General features: G+C 44.5%; 1 non-coding gene across 1 annotated transcript; it reads left to right on the top strand.

The window, feature by feature from the left end:
- The first annotated feature begins 10,080 nt into the window (after positions 1 to 10,080).
- LOC148165762 (5S ribosomal RNA) lies at positions 10,081 to 10,200 on the top strand. Its single transcript, XR_015771198.1, has one exon. It is a non-coding gene; the product is annotated as a 5S ribosomal RNA (ribosomal RNA).
- The last annotated feature ends 1,826 nt before the right edge of the window (positions 10,201 to 12,026 follow it).

The raw sequence follows: 12,026 nt of genomic DNA, 5'->3' as shown, positions 1-12,026 counted from the left end.
TAATGACATCCTCCCAAAATGTGTACCCCTTCAGGTACACAATCCGAAACATCCCTCAGGCTTTCTCCACACAAAAAACCTTCTACGGACTTCTCACAACGTCCCTGCTTGTCAAGGACATTTCCAAACTTGTGGTTAACTGGAACCGCACAGCGCTCCTAGTTACCACCAAAGCCCTTCCGGCAAACTTCCAATCCCATCTCTGCACTGCCACCGCCTGCCCGACCATTTCAATCGTGCAAGTGCACCGAAAGCTTTCAGCACAACCAGCCCCCCCAAATGCCCCCAAAATTCCGCAAATGTCAATCGTCATTAAAGACATCCAGGACGACATCGACAACGATGAAGTCTTAAACGCCATCCGTGACCTCCATCTCCAATGCTCTAATGTCTGGCGCATCCGTTCCAGACAGACGGGCAACTTTTGTAATCTTCTCCGTGTCCTAACAACCTCCACCGCCACAGTTGACTTCCTCCTCAAGGAAGGAATCATCCTTTTCGGTAAGCGCTATCAGTGCGAGCCTTCCAAAGCCCCCCAAAAACCCGCTCCTCTTCAGTGTACCAAGTGCTTCCAGCTTGGGCACGCCGCCTCCTCCTGCCACAACAAGTTGGCCTGTCCTAAATGCCCCGAAAGTCATCCGTCCAACAAGTGTCCTTCTGACACAATCACCTGTCTCCTCTGCAAAGGAGACCACCCCGCCTGGTCACAAAAATGCCCTAAAATCAAAGACGCGGTCGTCACCTGCGACACGCCCGTCGCCCCAACCATCATCTTGCTGCCCCCACCTGAGTTCGCAGACCCCGAACCCCAATGCATTTCTGTGCGTCAAACCATCACTTTTGTCACCAAAATGCTCTACGACCTGTTTCCGCATCAACGATCCAAAGTCGCAGAACTCGTCGAGTCTGCGTCAAAAACCGTCCTCCGCACCAAAACCCGCATTAACCATGTGGGTCAGCGGATCTACTTCTCCTTTGAGTAGATTCGCCCCCACGTCTCGTCCCAACACCCGTTGCAATGCCTCCCATTGCGACCTCCCCCGTCTTTCCCGGCGGGGGCCCCCTTCCTAACAGCGTGAATATCGCCACGGTTAACGTCTCCGGAATCAACAGAAAACTCAACGCCGTCAAACACTTTATTGAATCAGACTCAATCAAAATCTTGTCTATCACCGAAACTCATTCCGACAACGCGATTAAAGTCAAAAATTTTTCTTGTTACCATAAACCGCCAACTAACCGTTTTCACGGCTCCGCGCTTCTTGTTTCAACGGACTTTCAATCAGTAAAACATCAACTTCCTGACAACCTATCCTCTTTAGAACTCGTTGCCGCCGACGTCAAGTTAAATAATCACACTATCACCATTTTTTCGTATTATAATCAGCCTAACAACCGCGTCTCTTCTGAACTTTTTAACTATGCTTCACATCTTCCATTTTCAATTATAATGGGCGACTTTAACGCCAGACACACAGACTTCGGAGACCACGCAACCAACCTTAACGGCAGACTTCTTTCTCAATTAATTAGCGAATTCCCTTTTTACCGTCTCAAAAACCAAAACCCCACTTTCATTTCTCATCAAGGTTGCTCCATTATTGACCACATTCTTATTTCTGAAAACCTAATTCACTTATTCGACAGCGAAACCTCAATAGGCACCACCGTAACTTCAGACCATTTTCCACTAATTGCTAATTTCTTAACTAATGGCCCTCAGCCGGCGCCGGAAATTACCAAAATCTTCAATTACAAGAACGCAAATTGGGAACTTTTCCGAGCAGAACTTAATACTACCCTTCCACTCATTACCGCAGTAAATTCTCAGGTAGAAATCGACCATCAAGTAGAGTCATTAACTTCAGCCATCACTTCAGCCAAACTTAAAGCCATTAAGATTAAATCCATTCCGAAGGACAAAACCCCTCTACCTGCGCGTATTCTAAGACTAATTAAAGAAAAACGTAAAATCTACCGCGACTTTGTCAGAACCCGCGACCCCTTTCTTAAAACCCTTATCAATAAACTCAGTGCCAAAATCCGCCGCGACATCAATCAATTCAAAGAGGAAACTTGGGTCAAAACCTGCGAATCTTTAGATTACCGTGACGGTAAAGCATTTTGGTCAAAATTCAAAGCAATTTCTGGTCAACTTTCTAAACCTAATCAAAATCTAATCGAAGGCCCCAACGTTTACCACTCTTCCCAAGACAAAGCCGAGTGCTTTGCCAATCTTCTCGAACAAATCCATCAAGTCCCCGACGACCCCCATTTCAATCAACCCTTTTTCGAAAAAGTCTCTGCCAACATTCAAACCATGCGCGATATTCCACTAATCGAACCCCTTCCATATCCCCACAACGACGAGCACTTAACCGACCCAGTAACAGTTCGCGAAGTAAAATCAATCATTTTCAATTTAAAAACCACCAAAGCTCCGGGCCCCGATCAGATTAAACCTATCATTTTGAAAAATTTACCAGACTCTGGCTTTCTTGCATTAACCGCCATTTTTAACAATTGTTTAACTAATCTTTATTTTCCAACCGCGTGGAAACTAGCGAATACGATCATGATTTTAAAACCGGGAAAACCTATTTCAGACCCTAAGTCATATCGCCCTATTTCACTACTTAATATCCTAGGCAAAATCTTTGAACGCGTTTTAACTAACAGACTTAAAATCATTCTCGAAACTCATAACTTGCTTCCGCAACAACAATTCGGCTTTAGATCAGAACGTAGCACTCAAAATCCTTTAGTAGACTTGCAAACCGACATCATCAGACACGCCAACCTTGGAGAGTGCACCGTAGGTGCCTTTTTGGACATCGAAAGAGCATTTGACAAGGTCTGGCACGACGGTCTGGTGCAAAAACTCATCAATCTCGGAATCAATCTTAAATTCACAAAGCTCATCGTCTCCTATCTCACCAACCGATCCTGCAGGATCAAATTCAACGACGCCTTTTCTAACACCTTTACACTAAAGGCCGGAGTCCCACAAGGCTCCGTCCTGTCACCTTTGTTGTACATTATATACTGCAGTGATTTTCCAATTTCAGATTCCCTCCGGACCAAAACGAGGTTGTTTGCTGACGATTCGGCAATCTGGTCTAGCCTCCGGAGCGCTGAAAAGGCTTCAGACATCCTCCAGAAAGAACTTCATCGAGTCGAAAAATGGACAAACACCTGGAGAGTGAAAACCAACCCTACCAAATGCCAATCCATCTGCTTCACTTACCCCAAAGCCCAGAAACAACGTCTCAACTTTAAACTCAACACACGGCTAACTATAAACAACCAATCTCTTACTCAAACTAATTCTCTTACTTACTTAGGTATCACTTTCTCTTCTACTTGTACCCTTAACGAGGACCTGAAAAGGACGATGAAGAAAGCACGCAATCGATCAAACCTTTTGTATCGCATTCGCGGCCGGATTCGGGGTTGCAGCTCAGAAACTCTACACCACACGTACAAACTTTTCATACGCCCCATCTTTGAATACAGATCTCTGCTTTACGCCTCGCTCTCTAACCGCATGCTCTTTAAAGTTTCTTCTTTCGAACGCCACACACTTAGACTAATCTTCCGACTTGACCGCGAATTTCCATCTAACGACCTGCATGAACACACTAAAACTACTCCCATCACTGATCGATTCACTAAACTCCGCACACGCTACATAACACGCACGCTTGCTAGTAACAATAACCCTCTAGCCATTCAAACTTTGCACACATCTTACAAGCTTCCTACAAAAAACCGCATGATTAACGCTATTCCCAAAAAACCTGCTGTCAAGCAGAAACACCTACCCACAGCACTTCTCTCAGCATCATTCCCTAACCTCCCAGCAGCTCTCCAGGAGCTGGTCGAAGACACGCCCATCTCGATGAGATGAAGAGGTCCTTTCCCAGGACGAGACCACTTCCCTCCTTCTCTTTCTCCTTCTCTTTCTCTTTCAGGTTTCTCTTTTAGCCTCGAAGTCCTCAGATGATCATCAGGTTACCCACGAAGAGTTCCAGGATTCCCACGAAAAGCTCAAGGATACCCATGAAGAGTCCCAGGATCCTCACTGACTCCCAGGACACCCATGAAGAGTTCCAGGAACCCCATGAAAAATCCCAGGAAACCCACGAAGAGTCCACTTTCTTCATCTTCTGCTTCTCTACCTTTTTCAAACTTCCATTTATTTTTAAATTCCCCGTTTATTCCAAATACATTTTGTAGTCATATTTAAGAACCAATTTTATATAGAATAAGTCTTAGTATTGTTCACTAACATACCAGGTCCGCCGAAAAGGCCAAAAGCCTCACCAGCGGCCAAATAAACTGTAATATCTTAAGTACTCGATGTAAATACCATTACTATACTTGAATAAAATGTATTTTGACTTGACGCGTTCGGCATTTATTTCAAGCCGTACGTTTGTCAGTGCGCTTCGTGTCAGTCGCAGTAGGTGTTTTGCTGTTTATATCGTATAACAACATGTCCGGAAGAGGAAAAGGAGGTAAAGTGAAGGGAAAGGCGAAGTCTCGTTCCAGTCGTGCCGGACTTCAGTTTCCCGTCGGCAGAATTCATCGTCTTCTGCGTAAAGGAAACTACGCCGAAAGAGTGGGTGCAGGTGCTCCCGTTTATTTGGCGGCCGTAATGGAATATCTAGCCGCCGAAGTTCTCGAATTGGCAGGAAACGCCGCCAGAGATAACAAGAAAACCCGTATCATTCCGAGACATCTTCAATTGGCTATAAGGAACGACGAGGAGTTAAACAAGCTCCTTTCCGGCGTTACCATCGCCCAAGGCGGTGTCTTGCCCAACATCCAGGCGGTGTTGTTGCCCAAGAAGACCGAAAAGAAGCCTTAAATTTAATTCTTCGCCGCCGTCATCTCGAACGAAAAACAAAAACTTTTATAAAAACCATCTTCACATCGGCCCTTCTCAGGGCCAAAAATTCAACTCGAACGAATTGATTTTTTCGCCAAAATACAACAACCTATGAGAATCATGTTAAAAAGTCTTTTAGATATTTTAAAGTTAAACCGATCAATTAATTCATTATACGAGCGTAGACTGAACGGAAGATTTTCGATTACATTCAACCAAGAAAGATGATTTTTACGACTTTTCATCGTAATTTTTAGAAAAATTCAATGCCCGACTAAAGCACGAACTCGACAACTCTATCTATAATAATTTATTGATTATCTAATTCAAGAAACATTCCGATTCGTCGTAAATTTCTTCACATTTCGCACATTAATCTGTTAAGAACATACACACACACACCGGTCGCCTATACGTGCTCTCCGTCTCGATAATTTCTTGCAGCAGCAGTCGTCAGCGGTGAGCCGTAATACTACAATCAATCGTTTTATTTGCTATGAGATTTTGTTTCAAGTCACGTCTGAGGAGAGTAACTCTACCCCATATTGGACATAACCTCAAATATACTCTTCGTGGCAAAAACGTTCTTTTAACGATGGTCATTCTAACCTAAAACTGCTGTCAAAATTGTCAAAGTCGCCGCCTGGATCACAAATTAAAATGATCACTCACTCCGTACGATTTTCATTTCGATTTGAAGACAAACACACAATTGAGCAACATATTTAATTCGTTTGATTTATTTTGTGGTTCTGAAAAGAACCGTTTTTTTTTGTTTGTTTGTTTGCTTGCCTGCGGGGGGTTTGTTGTTATTCCTCTGAGGATGCGGATACACGTCATAAAATGATAAAATTAACCGCCGAAACCGTAAAGGGTACGACCTTGACGTTTCAGGGCGTAGACGACGTCCATGGCGGTGACGGTCTTACGTTTTGCGTGTTCGGTGTAAGTTACGGCGTCACGGATGACGTTCTCGAGGAAGACCTTCAACACACCTCTGGTTTCTTCGTAGATGAGACCGGAAATACGTTTCACACCACCACGACGAGCCAATCTTCTGATCGCCGGTTTCGTTATACCTTGGATGTTATCGCGTAGAACTTTGCGATGACGTTTGGCGCCACCTTTTCCCAATCCTTTGCCACCTTTACCACGACCGGTCATCTTGATAAAATTAGGAAATTCTTCGTACAAAACGACGTAGCTTCGACCAAGTTCGTTATGGAACTAACGTCAAAATTTCATTCCGCGGGACTATTTATAAGTTACGGCAGCTCCACCTCGCGTTAAAAACGAATCCACCAATGGCGTCGCCGTATGACTCATCGAGTTTATAAAACGGCCGTTGGCGCGACGAAAATTTTCAGTTGACTTTCGAACGTTCGTACGTACGGTCGGTCGTTCGGTCGAAGCAAGCAAGCAAGCCACTACCTACGTTAATTCTTTTCATTTGATTCATCCGATATCCGAGATGGCGAGAACTAAACAGACGGCTCGTAAATCTACCGGTGGCAAGGCACCTAGAAAACAGTTGGCCACGAAGGCGGCCAGAAAAAGCGCTCCCGCCACCGGAGGTGTCAAGAAACCTCACCGTTACAGGCCCGGTACGGTCGCCCTTCGTGAGATTCGTCGTTATCAAAAGAGCACTGAACTTTTGATCCGCAAGCTGCCTTTCCAACGTCTCGTCCGAGAGATCGCCCAAGATTTCAAGACCGATCTCCGTTTCCAAAGTTCGGCCGTGATGGCACTTCAAGAAGCCAGCGAGGCTTATCTCGTCGGCCTCTTCGAAGACACCAACTTGTGCGCCATCCACGCCAAACGTGTCACCATCATGCCGAAAGACATCCAATTGGCGAGACGCATTCGTGGCGAGAGGGCTTAAATTTCCTCCATCCATCCATCCATCCATCCGATCCGACCATCTAGAATTAACAAATTCTTCATCTTCGAAGGTGTTAAAAGAAGAAAAAAAAAATCGGTTCTTTTCAGAACCACAATTATTTTCCAACGAATTGAAAATTTATCGTTCGCGCATGCAACTTTTTGAGATTGAAAAAAAAAAAAAAAAAAAAAAAAGTTAGGTTATGTGATTTATTCACAAAATTCGTACTTACATAAAACGATAAACTTTTGCTTTTTTCTTTCACATTAAATTTTCTTTTAACTGAGACTATTTGAAACATTATTATATAATAAAGTTTATCATTCTTTGTAATAACACTGTTTCGACAGTCAAATGAATAGACAAGAAAATCAAATGAAAGTATGTATCTCCTCAACAGAATGTGCATTGTCCAAGCGAATCTTTCGTTCGTTTCTTGAAAATAATTGTGGCCCTGAAAAGGGCCATTTATTTGTATCGATGGTGCCCCTACGTCGATATATACGATCGGAGCACGTTCCCGAAACCACCAGGACGTCGTCGTCGTTGAAAAAATTAAATCATCGTCGTCGACTTTTCACTTCTTTCTCTTGGGTGAAGCGGTTTTTTTCGCTTTGGCGGTGACGGCTTTGGCCGTTTTCGGTTTCGGCGCTTTCGGTTTCTTGGTTGGACCGGCCTTGTTGGATTTCTTCGCTTTCGATGGCGTCTTGGGTTTGACGGGCGATCTGGAGGCGGCGCTGGCTTTCTTTTCGGGAGCGGACGCAGCCTTTCTAGCCTTCGATACGGCGACGCTCTTCTTTTCGGCGGCAGTTTTCTTAGACTTGGCCGAAGCGGCGGGGGCGGCCTTCTTACCGGCTTTTGAGGCGGATCCTTTTTCGGCGGACGTCGGCGCTGACGCGACGGAACGTTTAGCAACGCCCGTCTTCTTGGATTTCGCCGATGACGACGCGGTCGCAGCGGCAGATCTCTTTTTCGTGGCGGACGGAGCCTTAGCTGCACCGGTGACGGCAGAAGCCAACTTGAACGAACCGGAAGCTCCTTTTCCTTTGGTTTGGACCAACGAACCGGATGCGACGGCGCCCTTAAGGTACTTCTTGATGAAAGGCGCAAATTTTTCCGCGTCGACTTTGTAGTTGGCCGCGACATATTTCTTGATCGCCTGCAACGAAGAACCGCCGCGTTCCTTCAAGCCTTTGATGGCGTTGGTGACCATCTCCGAAGTGGGCGGATGAGAAGGTTTGCTTCTCGGATTTTTGGGCTTCTTCTCCTTCTTCACCGGTGAGGAGCCGGAAGTGGCACCGGCGACCGTCGAAGCTGCTTGATTTTCTACGTCGGCCATATTTTCGTCTATCGCGCGCGCGTTTTTTTCTTTTTATTATAGGTAGGCTTATTCTTCGGTGAAAGAACGAATGAACTTTACAGAACGAATTGGGCGCCAAAGTCAAAGTGTTGGCGCGTTCGAAAACGCGCGGACCGCGGACTAAACGAGAGCCTTCTCGTCGAGTTAGAAAATTCAGTGGGCCTCGAATACAGCTTTCGCGTGATGGCATCGTTCTCTTTACGCGAAGATCACCGCCTCCGGGTGCGGGAACATGAGCGATTCGGTCGGCGATGGCCTCCTGAATAACCTCAAGTTTTCCCGGACGACCAGCCGACCTCCAAAAGCGAACAAGGACCGATCGAACGTCGACTCGAACAAAGACCCTCCGAAACAAGGAGATGACATCCAAGTTCGACGCCGACGTTACGCGTTTTCCACGAATAACAGGAAAGTTCCGCTTTCGACCAGACAAACTTGGAAGCATCCTCTACAAGTTTCACGAACGAATCGGTCGAAAAGTACGTGCGATCTTTTCGAAAATCGCCTCGCAAAGAGACGCAGCACGGATCGGAGCGACGACCGACGAACCTGCAGAGTGTAGGAAAAAAATTCACAAACGGTCGAAGATGACGTCCGAGAAGGTCGAATTTTTTCAAGAACGAAGATAAAACCTTCGCCTTTCGTAGGAGTTGATTTTTGAAAACGATCTTGACGAACAGGTCGGAAAAAAAACGATGTCAATTTCGGACTCGACCATGAGAAACGAATTTGTACGACGAACGGACTTTTCGAACGACTTTTTTCGCAAAATCGACATTTTTTCCTCAAAAATTACCTCACACGACGAAATCCCATCATCGAAACATCACCGAAAACAGTTTTGACGGCGAAATTCTCGTCAATTTTACGAAAATAAAGGGAAAATCAGACGGACCACCGTCGAACATCCAGCGACGGGAACGGACGAGTTTTTTAATTTTTCTTGCCAATTCATTGCGAAAGAAGCAATTTTTCTCGACGAAACCATTTTATAATCATAAAAAAAACTCCCCAAACACCACAAACCAACAAAAATACGGAAATCTTGCATTGTTTGCATTTTTCAGACACTCTAAATAAAACTACGTCGATGTCGGCGGATTTTCAGTCGGTCGTCGGTCGACAGAAATCCAACGAAATTTTCATTTGTTCTTCTCAAAAACGAAAAACAAACAAATCAACAAAACATTCCCTACTATTAGTCGACATTTCGAGCAGAAACTACGAACGTCGAAAGATTTAAAAAATGAAATATGTAGGTGTGCGTGCGTGCGTACTTACTTGAAACTTTTTTCTTGTTTCATCGTCGCACTGGAACAAATTAAATTTTAATGCAATGTAAACGCGACCACACTTTCGACGAAAACATCTCTATGAATCGAACGACGTCGGAAAAAGAATAAATCGAGAAGAGAACAAATCATGAAACAACACACACCCACCCCGCCCGGCCCGGCCAGAGTGGTGGGAATTTCGATGAATGAACAGACAAAGAAACCAACTCTGTTATCAGTTCTAAGAAAGAAAGCAGGTAGCGGCGGCGGCGAACCTTCGACCGTACTACGGTCAGTTCATGAATTAACCCCGTCCGTTCGGAGTTTATTCATCTCCGGTCCGTGTCGGCGTTTACTTCAAGTGGGTGCTATTTCCATCTAAGCAAGCAAGTGAGTAAGTAAGTTCTCAAATTTTAAATTACGTTAATCGCAAGTGACTCGTTGAGATCGTCAAACGAACAATTTAATTTAACGCCTCATACGAGTTTTTTTTTTTCGTCATTTTGTCGCAAAAAAAAAACTAAAAAACGACTCGCAAAAAAAAATTTTTTTTTTTTCTTCTTTTAAATCTTGTACATTTTCTGACATGTGTACCATCGAAAAATGTCACATCCAAACGATCGAACAATCACAAAAAATCGTCAACGTACCATCTTGGAAAATTTTACCAGGCAACGACCATACCACGTTGAAAACTACCGGTTCTCGTCCGATCACCGAAGTCAAGCAACGTCGGGCGCGGTCAGTACTTGGATGGGTGACCGCTTGGGAACACCGCGTGCCGTTGTCTCTACTCTTTTCTTTTTTTATTAACATTTCTGATGTCAAACTTTTTTTAAATATATTTTTCACTATTTATATTTTCTCTCAGGAACTTATATAGTATGAAGACGAAAATTTTTAATTCGTTCGAGTTGAATTTGTGGTTCTGAAAAGAACCGATTTTTTTTCTTTTTTTTCCAACCAACTTCCAAGCTGCTCGAGGAGGATTTATTTTGAACTGGTGTATTTGGTGACGGCCTTGGTTCCTTCAGAAACGGCGTGCTTCGCCAATTCACCGGGCAAAAGAAGACGCACCGCCGTCTGGATCTCCCTGCTGGTTATGGTCGAACGTTTGTTGTAATGAGCGAGGCGACTGGCTTCAGCAGCTATACGTTCGAAGATGTCGTTCACGAAACTGTTCATGATAGACATAGCCTTGCTGGAGATACCGGTATCGGGATGGACCTGCTTCAACACCTTGTAAATGTAGATGGCGTAACTCTCCTTCCTCCTGCGCTTCTTTTTCTTGTCGCTCTTCGAGATGTTCTTTTGAGCTTTTCCGGCCTTCTTGGCCGCCTTACCGCTGGTCTTGGGTGGCATTCTCTTCTAGTCGTCGAGTTAAAAAAACGTTTAAAAACAGAAAACGAGACAGACACGACGTGCACGTTACGACGAGTATACTCGATCTAAAACGCCGCACACCTAAAATCCCTCTATTTATAACGAGCGAGCGACAAACAGGCGCTCCGCCTTAGTTCGTCGTTCGACCATTGCCCTAACGAGATGGCGCTGTACCGACCATATAAATTTCTAGCCTTCGCCGCGTTCGGCATTTATTTCAAGCCGTACGTTTGTCAGTGCGCTTCGTGTCAGTCGCAGTAGGTGTTTTGCTGTTTATATCGTATAACAACATGTCCGGAAGAGGAAAAGGAGGTAAAGTGAAGGGAAAGGCGAAGTCTCGTTCCAGTCGTGCCGGACTTCAGTTTCCCGTCGGCAGAATTCATCGTCTTCTGCGTAAAGGAAACTACGCCGAAAGAGTGGGTGCAGGTGCTCCCGTTTATTTGGCGGCCGTAATGGAATATCTAGCCGCCGAAGTTCTCGAATTGGCAGGAAACGCCGCCAGAGATAACAAGAAAACCCGTATCATTCCGAGACATCTTCAATTGGCTATAAGGAACGACGAGGAGTTAAACAAGCTCCTTTCCGGCGTTACCATCGCCCAAGGCGGTGTCTTGCCCAACATCCAGGCGGTGTTGTTGCCCAAGAAGACCGAAAAGAAGCCTTAAATTTAATTCTTCGCCGCCGTCATCTCGAACGAAAAACAAAAACTTTTATAAAAACCATCTTCACATCGGCCCTTCTCAGGGCCAAAAATTCAACTCGAACGAATTGATTTTTTCGCCAAAATACAACAACCTATGAGAATCATGTTAAAAAGTCTTTTAGATATTTTAAAGTTAAACCGATCAATTAATTCATTATACGAGCGTAGACTGAACGGAAGATTTTCGATTACATTCAACCAAGAAAGATGATTTTTACGACTTTTCATCGTAATTTTTAGAAAAATTCAATGCCCGACTAAAGCACGAACTCGACAACTCTATCTATAATAATTTATTGATTATCTAATTCAAGAAACATTCCGATTCGTCGTAAATTTCTTCACATTTCGCACATTAATCTGTTAAGAACATACACACACACACCGGTCGCCTATACGTGCTCTCCGTCTCGATAATTTCTTGCAGCAGCAGTCGTCAGCGGTGAGCCGTAATACTACAATCAATCGTTTTATTTGCTATGAGATTTTGTTTCAAGTCACGTCTGAGGAGAGTAACTCTACCCCATATT

The sequence above is a fragment of the Gnatocerus cornutus genome, unplaced genomic scaffold, assembly GCF_029298725.1.
Source record: "Gnatocerus cornutus isolate USDA-ARS CGAHR unplaced genomic scaffold, icGnaCorn1.1 ctg00000220.1, whole genome shotgun sequence".
NCBI classification, from domain to species: Eukaryota; Metazoa; Arthropoda; class Insecta; order Coleoptera; family Tenebrionidae; genus Gnatocerus; species Gnatocerus cornutus.
This window is presented reverse-complemented; position numbering and strand designations above follow the sequence as displayed.